The sequence below is a fragment of the Cnephaeus nilssonii genome, assembly GCF_951640355.1.
Source record: "Cnephaeus nilssonii genome assembly, chromosome: 20".
In the NCBI taxonomy this organism is placed as follows: domain Eukaryota; kingdom Metazoa; phylum Chordata; class Mammalia; order Chiroptera; family Vespertilionidae; genus Cnephaeus; species Cnephaeus nilssonii.
Window position 1 is genome coordinate 9953661 of NC_137091.1, and position 12855 is coordinate 9966515.

At 42.4% G+C, this 12855-nt stretch overlaps 1 pseudogene across 1 annotated transcript; it reads right to left on the reverse strand.

Annotated features, from left to right (window-relative positions):
• Positions 1–5488: 5488 nt before the first annotated feature.
• Positions 5489–6669, reverse strand: LOC307092265 (glyceraldehyde-3-phosphate dehydrogenase-like; annotated as a pseudogene). Its single transcript has 2 exons — positions 6547–6669; positions 5489–6333 (listed from the first exon to the last, which is right to left on the reverse strand). The product of its transcript is annotated as a glyceraldehyde-3-phosphate dehydrogenase-like (transcript).
• Between the last annotated feature and the right edge of the window lie 6186 nt (positions 6670–12855).

The window sequence follows — 12855 nt, forward strand, 5'->3', positions numbered from 1 at the left end:
GTTAATTCAGGTGCCACGGACCTGAGAGAATGGTGGACTCCGTCTCAAAAACCATCCCCCTTCCTCCTCAAGCCTGTGGTTCTTTATGGGGAGATAAGGACACATATGTAATACCTTAATCAATAAAAATATATTAATTAATTTAAAAATTAAAAATAATTAATTAATTTAAATTTTTTTATTGATTGATTTGAGAGAGAGAGAGGAAGGGAGAGAAACATCAATTTGTTGCTTCACTTATTTCTGCATTCATTGGTGTATCTGGACAATGCTCTAATTAGCAGAGCTACTCGGCCAGGGATAGGGAGGGGAAGGCTTTTTTTCTATACAATTATCTTGCCAGCTTTTGGGGGCCCTTGAGCCCTGTTCATTCATCTTTCTAGCTTTTGGCCGCTAAGTGTAAGAACACACACACACACACACACACACACACACACACACACAATCTTGGCCAATGGAGGAGACTCCCCAGAGCTCCCTGACTGTCTCTGGTAGTGGGGTGGGAGATGGAGCTTCAGGACCTGCCATCAGGAAGCCTGATGCCAACAGCCCTCAGCCCTCCTTCAGAAGCTGGACATAGAATCCACACATCTGGAGGAGCCCTTTGGAGTCCACGGGGCACCCCTAGATCCAGATGTGGCCACATCCTCTGCCCAGCCCCCGTGCCTGGCTTGCCCCTCCAAAGTTGCCAGCTGGGCCTACACTCCAACTGACAGCTTAAGGCAGTGGTTTGCCACTCTGCTGACTAATGAGTTTGCCGACCACTGGCTTAAGGTAACACTAGGAGTTGCACGTGGGAGAAGCACCTCCTTTGCAAGTGAACCCCTGCTGCTACTCTGTAGAGGTCATGTTCTTCTTTGGGGGGACCTCCAGGAAGGGCCCCACAGTTGCACAACTCCAGGGAGCACTGTTCACTTAGAACACAATGTGAATGCTATTTCCTGGCTCCATGGCCCCCAAAGTAAATTTCTACATTAGCCAGATTAACTAGACTTTAAATCAGACCCTTTGAAATATTTTTGCCAAATGAGTATATCCAACTAGCTCTAAAAATATATTTATTCTGATATATTTATTTACTAGGTGTTCCGGTTAATAATGTGGATTTTTTTTAATAGATGGAGTGACACATATGTTGATATATATGCGATTTGATATGTATGCTATTTTGTTGTATTGACAACAAGCTTCAAAACTTCATATGTCAAATTTTCTGAAGGTGTTAACATCATAAGATATTTTTATGCTTAAAAATGTTGAATTTCGTGCCAAAGAAAGAGCATTAGCGGGAAGTTTTAATTCATTACTTTATTTTGAAGAAAAGTGCTGCTAAATACTTCGGGAAGCTTGTGGTGAACATGCTCCATCTCAAGATACTTGTGAACGTGGGTTTAAACGCTTTAAAAGTGATGATTTCTATGTGAAAGACAAAGAATGTCCAGGTCAATCGAAAAAGTTTGAAGGCCAACAATACAAGCATTATTGGATGAAGATGCGTGTCAAACTCAAAAACAACTTGCAATTTCTGATGTTTTACAAGCAATGGGAAAGATTTAAAGGAAGGAAAATGGGTGCCACATCAACTGAACGAAAGACAAATGGAAAACCGAAAAGTTATCAGTAAAATGTTGCTTCAATGGCATGAAAGAAAGTCTTTTTTGCATCGAATTGTGACTGGCAATGAAAAGTGGATTTATTTTGAGAATCCCCAATGCACAAAATCATGGGTTGATCCAGGTCAATCACCAACATCAACTGCAAGGCCAAATCACTTCGGAAAGAAGACAATGCTCCGCGTTTGGTAGGATCAGGAAGGTGTGATGTATTATGAGCTTCTAAAACCAGATGAAACCGTTAATACTGATAGTTACCAACAACAAAAAGTCAATTTGAACCATGCTTTGATCGTGAAACGACCAGAATGTGCCAGAAATGAGGCAAAGTAATTTTGCTTCATGATAACGTACCATCACACACTTCAAAACCAGTTAAAGACACGTTAAAAGATCTTGCCTGGGAAGTATTAGCCCACCTGCTGTATTCACCAGACCTTGCTCCTTCAGATTACCACTTGTTCCGATCGATGGCACACGCACGTTCTGAGCAGCACTTCAAAATGTACGAAGAAGTGGAAAATTGGGTCTCTGAATGGTTTTCCTCAAAACAAGAAAAGTTCTATTGGGACGGTATCCACAAACTACCTGAAAGATGGGGAAAATGTGTAGCTAGTGATGGACATTACTTTGAATAAAGCACTTTTGATGTTTCTCTTGAAATTGTTTCCTTTGATTACAAAATACGTTATTATTAATCAGTACACCTAGTATATTGTCTCAGATAATGCTAAGGAGAATATATTTTATATTATATATACAACATATGTATATGTGTTTTTATATATGTAAAATTTTTATGAAAATGGTATCATGCATACCAACCTGCAGCTTTCTTTTTTCATTTAATTTTCTATATTGCCCACGCACAGGTCCATACAGGTTGCTGTTAACAACTGCAGAGTATTACACTGCATGGCACTGGTGGGCTTAAAGAATAGCTGCTTATTAAATACGGGTGAAGTGAACACAGGCATTTCTGGAACATGACACTGAAAGTACAAAGTGCATGAGAATCTACAAGGATAAGAGCATGAGAAAGATGAAAACGGATGAGAGATGTCAATACAGGTTGGGAAGATGCGAAGGGATAGAGCTATGGTAACCAGGGAAAACTGGAAGCCTGGCATGGGAGTGGAGTAGGGAGGAGGGTGGTTAGGACTCATGTCTAATACCAGGAAGTAAGTGGACTCACTTTGGGGGGACCTCCAGGAAAGGCTCAGGAACTAGGCGTCAGATACAGTACTTTGCAAGGTGGAGACAGCCAAAGGGAGAGATATAAGGAGCAATTAGACTTGCAGATCCCATCCCACAAGCACAGCCCAGAGACTTCTCCCAAGCCCTGTAACACAGGAGGTTTATTCTCTGGGAGAAAATAGCAAAGGGCCAGATTAAAGCGGTGGATTTAAAACAAGAAGATGAATGAAAGTCTGCATACTGAACAGAGAAGCACCACAGTGCCTCACCACTGCCCAGCCCTATTCTCCCACCTGGCTCTCAAACGCTATCCACCAGGCTTTATAATCTCTGCATGGAAGCCTGGAAGATCCTTCTTGAGAGGCAACAAATAACCCCACGTAAACCTACAGACATCTGGGGTAGAGATCTATCAATGAAAATCCAACAGTCTTATTTTTTTTAAATATATTTTTATTGATTTCAGAAAGGAAGAGAGAGAGAGAGAGAAACATCAATGGTGGGAGACAATCATCGATCAGCTGCCTCCAGCACACCCCACCCCACACTGGGGATTGAGCCCACAACCCCGGGCACGTACACTGACCAGGAATCGAACTGAGACCTGGTTCATGGGTGGATGCTCAACCACTGAACCATGCCGGCCAGGCACCAACAGTCTTCTTTACTACAAAGGACTGGGTGTGAATCTAAGGTCTCAAGTGTGGCCATGACTACGGGTAGCTTGAATGTAATATAAATAAAAAGAGTTGACAATGCTCCAACCAACTGACCCACACTAGCCCGGGCCCCAAGTAGGACTTTTAACTTTTTAAAAGGCTTTGTTGTCTGGGTCTTGTGTTTCCCTCCTCACTGACCCACAAAGGCAAGTGTTACTCTTCTGCGACAGCTGTGGGTCATGGAGACCTAGGGCAAGACTTGCCAAAGATCTGACAGCAAGTAAGTGACCTGGGTCAGAATAGCACCTACACTGACCTCCTTTCTCCAAATGCATCAGACTGGGAAAATACCAGGAAAACAATGCAAGGGCATGAAGAAATCACCAGCAAATTTAAACACCAGCAAATGAACAGAAAATATAAAGTTTATCCAGTATGTATAGTATATACAACATCGAGTATATCCAAGTTTATAGTATGTCCAGATTTTTTTTTAATTATTCTTTTTTAAAAATATTTTTTATTGATTTCAAAGAGAGGAAAGGAGAGGGAGAAAGAGAGATAGGAACATCAATGATGAGAGAGAATCATTGATTGGCTGCCTTCTGCAGGCCCCCCACTGGGGATCGAGCCCACAACCAGGGCATGTGCCCTGACTGGGAATGGAACTGTGACCTCCTAGTTCATGGGTCGATGCTCACCGCTGAGCCTCTGACCTCCAAAAGTTATATATGATCTAAACTGCTTTCCAAGCAGAGAACCCTTACATTTTGGAGCTGGAAAGAAACTTAAAAATTATCAATACATTTATTCTTAAGCTATTTGGTCTTAAAGAGTTTTTGTTTATGTGGGCATGTTTGAATAAGGTTTAGAAGGCTGACTAGAAGTTTGTAAGGTGGAATGGGGTAAGGTGGAGAGGAGAACATTCTAGAGAAAACAGGTATAGAGGAATGGAGTGTGAAAAGACATTTTTCTATCACTAACAGGACATAAAATTTTGGATATTTATACTTCCTGATCTAAGTTCAACTCGAATAAGAACAAATAGTGACACCCATGTGGCAAATAAAATTAATGGGTTATGAAACACCTTTCAAGGGCAAAATGACACCTTCACACCCAGAAGGTAAATGCTACCACAACTCAGGTGAGATGTGCTCTTGGAAAAGGCACTTAGAACAGTTTATCCCAATGTTGATTCTGGTTTTGGCTACATGGAGTCTCATTCATTCTTACTCTTGACCTTCACCCCTGGCTATAATTAGTTTTTCACAGAACTGGACCAGCAGGATGTGGAGGGGGGGGGGATAATTCATGGACTCCCAATGAATGGACAATATGCTAAATGACTGACAGGAAGAGAAGAGCAAACCTATGAACTCAAAATAATTCCTTGGTCATTCGTATCCAGCATAAATCCAGACTTTAATGAGACATGAGATTTAGAAATAAATGGGAATAGTATCTGCATAATAGTATTTTGGTATTAAATTATTTAATATGACTATTAAGCATGTTTCTGCAAAAAACCTTCCCATACCATACTGTCATTCCCTTGATCAAAAGTTATAACATTCCTGCTGAGTAAAATATAATTTTAAAATGCCCCTGATCTTATATTCAGATTTCCATGTATTTGGCTTCATAATTCCCTGCCATACCCTGCCTTTTAAGAAAATTTAGATATAATTGGCACATAACATATTAGTTACTCCCAGCCTTTTTTACTATTTCTCTGCAGAAACCCTCTTCTTTAGCAAAATTAATTTGTTCAGTATCCCTAAAATATGCTATACATGTGATCAGTGACCTTTTTTTGGGAGGGGGTACAGTGAACTTTATTGATGGTGCATGACAAGGTAGGGCTCCCCAAGCCCCTCCCCTTCCTCAGGGGCTCTGGGATGGAAACTGTGGAGGTCAGGAGATTCTCAGTGTGTTGAAGGTCCGATGTGAGGCATGGACTCTCCAGCAGCTGAGGGTCTCTCTTCCTCTTGATGGGGCTGGTGGTCCAGGGGGCTCTTACTCCTTGGAGGCCATGTGGACCATAAGGTCCACCACCCTGTTGCTATAGCCAAATTCACTGTCATACCAGGAAATGAGTTTGACAAGTGGTCCTTGAGGGCAATACCAGCTCCAGCATTGAAGACGGATCCACTGTGTCACGGTTAAAGTCACAGGAGACAACCTGGTCCTCAGTATAGCCCAGAATGCCCTTAAGGGGACCATCTGATGCCTGCTTCTTGATGTCATCGTATTTGGCAGCTTTCTCCAGGTGGCAGATCAGATCCACAGTGGGGGTGGAGACAATAAAGGCCATCCCAATGAGCTTCCCATTCACCTCAGGGATAATCTTGCTCACAGCCTTGGCAGCTCCAGGAGAAGCAGGGGTGACGCTCTGGGCAGACCTTCGGCCATCACGCCACATGGCCCATCCACAAACTTCTGGGTGGCAGCGACGGCATGGACGGTGGCCATGAGTCCCTCCATGATGCCAAAGTTGTCATGGATGACCTTGGCCGGGGGGCCAAGCAGTTGGTGGTGCAGGAGGGAGTGCTGACAATCTTGAGGGAGTTGTCATACTTGTCATGGTTCACACCATCACAAACATGGGGCATCTGCAGAAGGGGCAGAGATGATGACCCTCTTGGCTCCATCCTCCAAGTGAGCCCCAGCCTTCTCTGTGGCAGTGAAGACACCGGTGGACTCCACCACATACTCAGCACCACCATCACCCATTTGATGCTGGCGGGATCTCGCTCCTGGAAGATAGAGATGGACTTTCCATTGATGACAAGCTTCCCGTTCTCAGCCTTGACTGTACCTTTGAACTTGCCATGGGTAGAATCATACTGGAACATGTAGACCAGGGGTCCTCAAACTTTTTAAACAGGGGGCCAGTTCACTGTCCCTCAGACCGTTGGAGGGCCGGACTATAGTTTTAAAAAAACTATGAACAAATTTCTATGCACACTGCACATACCTTATTTTGAAGTAAAAAAAAAACAAACAAAAAAAAAAACGGCAAAAACACCCGCATGTGGCCCGCGGGCCATAGTTTGAGGATGCCTGATGTAGACCATGTGTTTGAGGTTAATGAAGCGGTCACTGATGGTGACAATATCCACTTTGCCAGAGTTAAAAGCAGCCCTGGTGACTAGGCACCCAATATGACCAAATCCGTTCACTCTGATTTTCACCATCGTGTCTGAGGTTTACAGCTGGCACTGTGCAAAGATGCGGCTGTTGAACAGGAGAAGCAGAGAACCAATTGCTGACCTTTTATAAGAATGATGTTCTCGCCCTAGCTCGTTTGGTTCAGTGGATAGAGCGTCAGCCTGTGGACTGAAGGGTCCCAGGTTCGATTCCGGCCAAGGGCACATGCCTGGGTTGTGGGCTCGATTCCCAGTGGGGGCGTGCGGGAGGCAGCCAATCAATGATTCTCTCTCATCATTGATGTTTCTATCTCTCCCTCTCCCTTCTTCTCTGAAATCAATAAAGAAATATATTTAAAAATAAAAAAATAAAATAAAAAGAATGATGTTCTGACCATCCCACCCCATACTTGGCTAGGCTACTAGATATATTTTCCTCTGCAGAACCTAGTAAAAATTCTCTTTTTATTTTTTATGTTAATATAAATAATATCATTTTTAAAAGCAATTCAAGTTTCTTGACTTTATTAGGAAATATCAATAATGGTTTGGTATTGTGTACTGAAGATAATAGTAAGGATATCTAGACTGAGTCATATCCACTTATTTACACTCTACCCCTTAAAGTGTACTTATAGGATTTAGATTACCTGTGAACTAATCTATTCAGTATTAATAGAATATAAAATAGAGTACCCTATGTTTAAGAAATGACCATTGTACTTGAGGAAGAAAAGCACCTTAATCTGTGATGAGAATTTATTTATATTGTAGCTTCACATATCTTGTTGAACCAGGTTTTCTGTGGGTGGGTTCATTTGATTACACTGTTTGGTTATGAGGAACTCTGCACCTGCTGTGAGCAAAGCATTAAAGTTCCTTCTTAAAGACTGAACAAAGGTTCATTCATTCATTCCTTTCACAAGCTTTCACTTAGCATCCTCCTGTGAAAAAAGGCCCTTCCTAAAGGGACTCCCCACCATTAGTTGGAGAGACAGGGCTAACACTTGTGACAGAGCTATGCCCAAGGGACTCTATTAATTATCTAATGCTACAGTAATGCTGAGTAACAACCAACCACATAATTTCAGTGTTATACAATAACTGTTAATTTCTCAGTATCGGGTGGTTGCCTAGACAGTTCTGCTGATTTTGGTTGGGTGCCTTTTGTTTGGGAGGTGGCGGGGCTGATCTAGGATAGCCCCAATATGATGATTCAACTCTGCTTCATGTGTCTCTCACCCTCATGGCAGTGGCTCAGACACAAGAGGAAGAGCACACCTAACAGCACAAGGGGTTTTTATGCCTCTGCTTAAAAATGTCCTATTGGTCAAAGCGCGTTTCATGGCTAAGACCAGAATCAGACTCATGGCACAGGGCATGAATACAAAGACAGGAGAATTGGGGAGGTCAATGCACTCTATCACAGGCTGTAAATACTCAGACCTGGAGCACCTAACTCAGCCTAACTTACACTGACTTAAGCTGAACCTTGAAAGAGAGGATGGTAGTTAGCTAAATCACAAAGGAGGGGAGGTGCTTTTCTCAGATCAACCCACAAGACCTGATAACTTGGAAGATTATAAGTATTCCTGCATCTTTGCTTCATACGATGTACATACCCTTCACCTATAAACTTTTCCCCCATTTCCTATCTGGAATTTGGGTGTGAGTCCTAGATATGCAGCAGCCTTCTTATAACCATGAGGCAATAGATAGTAGATTGAAGTTCTACAGAAAGATGGCATCTAACAGCATCCTTGAGTCACTGCAACAACTCCAATGGAGTACCTCTAGCCTTCTTGTCATCTGGGTCAGCATCCAGGAACCCCTGTAAAATCCTCTGCAGAACCACCCTGCCCTTCAGTGTTTCAGGCTCCACCATTTCACTCTTCTTCCTTTAATCAAAACTCCTGTTTCTTTGGCCAAGCTGATTCCAAAGGCTTTATATCCTTAGCAGAAGTGGTGATACTATTTATCCCAGGATGGTTTCTCAAAGTCTAGAATTTCAGGTGCTCTGGATAAGACAGCACACCTCCCCTGGCCTCCACATCGTCACTGCTATGAGTAAAGATGGGGCACCTTAGACTTTCCTGGCAAATCCTTCACAACCCCTGGTATTCACAGTTTAGCCACCAACATCTACTTTGAAATCACCATTATCATTATCATTATTCCCTTTATCCTGATTTATGTGAGTCAAGTAAGTAGCCCAGGATCCTAGGTCAGTTCCTTATCTCTTGCATTTCATCCCAAAGGGCCCTGTACATCCTTTTTCTGACCCCATTTCCTACCTCCACCTCCTGAAACCCCCAAGAATTCATGATCAATATCAACAAAATCTCTCTTTTTATAAAGTGTGAATTTTTTTCTTCACCTTCCTGCTCTAAGAGAAACCTAGGACTCCTTTGAGGACACTGCTTCCTCTGCAGCCCTCGAAAGAGTTGGCTGTTTTTCTCCCACATCCCACAGAAGAGTAGGTGTCCTCCTTGTTCCTCATTGCTATTTCCAGACCACTCTGCTGCCCTCCTTCCTAAAACTCCCCAGCTTTGATTCTGATGTTAAGAAGATTATGCTAACCTCATCAAAGTCATATGGCCACTATCACTCTCTAACCTTGCTCCTACCTGTTCTCATTATTATTACTGATAGTACTCCCAACATGCTAAGTTCTAAATGACTTTTTTTCCTCTTAAAAGCATGTCCTCCTTATCTCAGTTATTCCTCTCATGCCCTTGTTTCACCTCTCATCCACCTTAGATTCCATGGCCCATTATTATAATCACTCCTTTGAATGTACCATTGGTTCCCTTTCCCCTCTCTTACTTCAGTGCACTTTCCTGACAGAACACAAGCCTTGACTAAATCCAACTCCCCACCAATGCCAGCACAGTGCAGCCACTGGACATGGCTGGAGAACTCGCATGTCTAAACCAACTGTGAGCACTCACTTTGAAAAGGCCATCGATGTCACTCAACAATCCTTCTTACATTACCCTAAACCATCCTCATAAATGGCTATTTTATACCTTCTCCTCTCTCTTCAAATTTTCCGTAACCCTTTCGCCATCCTCAGTCTCAGATGGCTATTCCATATCTTCTCCCCCATCTCTATACTTTCCATAACTCTTTCCCCATCCTAGTTCTCTGAGAAAATAAAAACAACAGGACAATATCCACAAAGTCCCAGAATATCATCCCCCCACCAATCTGCATGAGGATGAAATTGTATTGCTCCAAATTTTGGCCAACTATTCCACTTGTGTGCACCTTTCCATCACTATAACCATTCTCCTCTCTCTCCTGGATCACTTCCATCAGCAAATAAACAAGCTGTTATTTCTCCCATCTAAAAAACTGTCTCTTGACTTTACTTTCCCTTCCAAATACTGTCCCATTTCTCCTCCCCTTTAAACTGGAGCATGGGCTATCTTCCCTATCTACAATCCCTTTCCTCTCATCATATTTTCATGCTTACGACTCCACAGAATATCCTCTTGTCAACGTCATTAATGATATCCATGTTGCTTTAACCAATGGTCAATATACAGTCTTTATCCTTCTTAATCTTTCAGAAGCTTTTAACACAATTGATTATTTCTTTCTCCTCGAAACATTTTCTTGCTTTCCAGAACACCACACTCACCTATTTTCCTCTTACTTGCTGATGACTCATTCTTTGTTTTCCCTGTCCCCTTCTCTATCTTCTCATTCTTCTTGAGTGTTCTCATCCAGCTTCATTGCTCTACATACCATTCTAGGTTGATGACTCTTAAATGTATATCCCCAACCTGGACCTTTGCTCTGAACTCTAGACTTATACACTGAGTGGCCAGATTATTATGATCTCTGAATGCATAATAATCTGGCCACTCAGTGTATATTCCTATATAATAAAAGGCTAATATGCAAATTGTCCCCTCGACCAGGAGTTCGACCAGCAGGCAGGCCGGCCAACTGCCTATGTCCCCTCCCCCTGGCCAGGCTGGCCGGACCCCACCCATGCACGAATTCATGCACTGGACCTCTAATATAAATATATATATTTCTCCACTGAGTGCCAGATTATTATGCATTCAGAGATCATAATAATCTGGCCACTCAGTGTATATCCAACTGTCTCCTCAATATTCCATTTAGATATCTAACAGCCATCTTGAACTTAATACATCCAAAATTAAACTCCCGATTTTCAAGCTCAAACCCATTCTTCCCATTTTTGAAAATGGCAACCACATCCTTGAGTCAGCCTTGACTCCTCTCTTATTCTCCTCCCTATAACTGATCCATTGGTTAATTATTTGACTCTACCTTTTTTAAATATGTTTTAATATATTTCAGAATCCACTACCTAAACTTCTACTACCCTAATCCAAGCCACTGGTCTCTTGCCTAGCCTCCTAGCTAATCTTCCAGCTTCTGTCTGTGACCCTCTCTTATGGTTTATTGTCCTCACTATATCCAAAATGATTTCATTAGAACACAGTCATTCCTAAACAAATACCTTCCAGTAGCTTCTCATTTCACTCTAAATATGAGTCAAATTCCTACTAATAAGGACTACTGCATCCTACACAATTTGTCCCAACCTGCCCATCATTACCTCTCAACTTCCTATCCTCCTGCCCCCTTAACTCTGACCAGCCACGCACACTGTTTTCCTTGTGATGCCTGCCTTATCACTTCTGCATCTGTTGTTGCCTTGCCTGGAATGCTCTTTCCTCAGATATTTCCTTTTTTGTTCTCCTCACTTCCTTTAGGTCCTCCCAAAAATGTTACCTCCCCTGACTCCTCTATTTAAAATGGGGAAAACCTACCCCCCGTCACAATCTCTATTTTCTTCTTTCCTTATTTTTCTTCATTGCACTTACCACAAGCTGATATGCTACACATTTTATTGATGTGTTTGTCCCCTACCCAATAGAATGCAAGTTCCATAAAGGCAGAGACATTTTTTTTAATCCTCACCCTGGGGTATGTTTTCATTGATTTTAGAGAGAGAAAAATATCGATGTGTGAGAGAAACTCAATCAGTTGCCTCCTGTACACACCTGACAAGGGATCGAACCCACAACCTGGGTATGTGCCCTGACCAGGAATCGCCAATGACCTTTCACTATAAAGAATGATGCTCCAACTAATTGAGCCATACTGGCCAGAGGAAGGCATAGAATTCTGTTTTTTCAGGGCCTAGAGCAGACCCTGATATGTAATATTTTTGGTATTTATTGCATGAAGGAGATTATGATAGAGAGTAGAGAGACACCAGCTCTTAAATGACATGCCAAGGATGAGCTTGTCTAGAATGAGCTCCATTGCAGAGTTTTCATTAGAGAAGTAATAGGAATCAGATCCACACAATGAAAGATCACTCTAGCTACAGGTGGAGCAGACTGGAGGGGGCAGGACTGGAGCTAGAGGGAATAGTTGAGTTGACAGAAATTCAAGCAAGGAAAAATTGAGAGCTTGAGCAAAGACAATGGCTGTGGTCATAAAGAGAAGGGGAGCAAATTAGACGTTTAGGAGTAGAATAGACAGACCTTGGGGATCAATGTGACATACAGATTTATAGTCCACCAAAAGACACCCTTTATCCTCCCCAAATTGCATCATGGATTATGGAAGTTTTTGAAAGCTTGGATGTAGAGTTCTTAGGTCACATCCTGGCCTTATTCCAGGTAAGGAAATATCAAGTTCCTGAACCATCAAAGACATAGAAGATTGGACTTTATAAGAAACTCCTGGGTCTTTATTCCCCATTTTTTTCTCACCCTCTCTGCCCTGTTAAGGGGCCTCAAGAAAGCAAGAACCAAGAAACTTAAAAAACTGTGTTCACCTTTTCCCTAATCCTGACCTACCTTAATCCAACTTACTCTCCCACTGTTGAAGCAAATACTTCTGATACAGAGATAAGGGCCACCCTATTGCCAGGGGATCTCTCTATAGGTGTCCACCCCCAAGGCCCAACTCAAGGAAGCAGGTTCTACTGAAGGCAATTGTCCATTTGAGAATAGGATTTACTGCAACCAAGATTGCCTTCCTGACACATTCCTTCAGAAGGTATTAGTTCCCTAGAATGCAGAGGCCCAACCTCTACAGCCTGCATATGCTTAGTCAAAGTAGAAAGTTCTAGTCCTCCAGAATCCATTCTCTAAACCCAGCAACTTACTGTACACACCCCGACCAGCACAGGGCCAGTGACCAATGTAGAGGGTGTGATGCCACTCAGGTTTC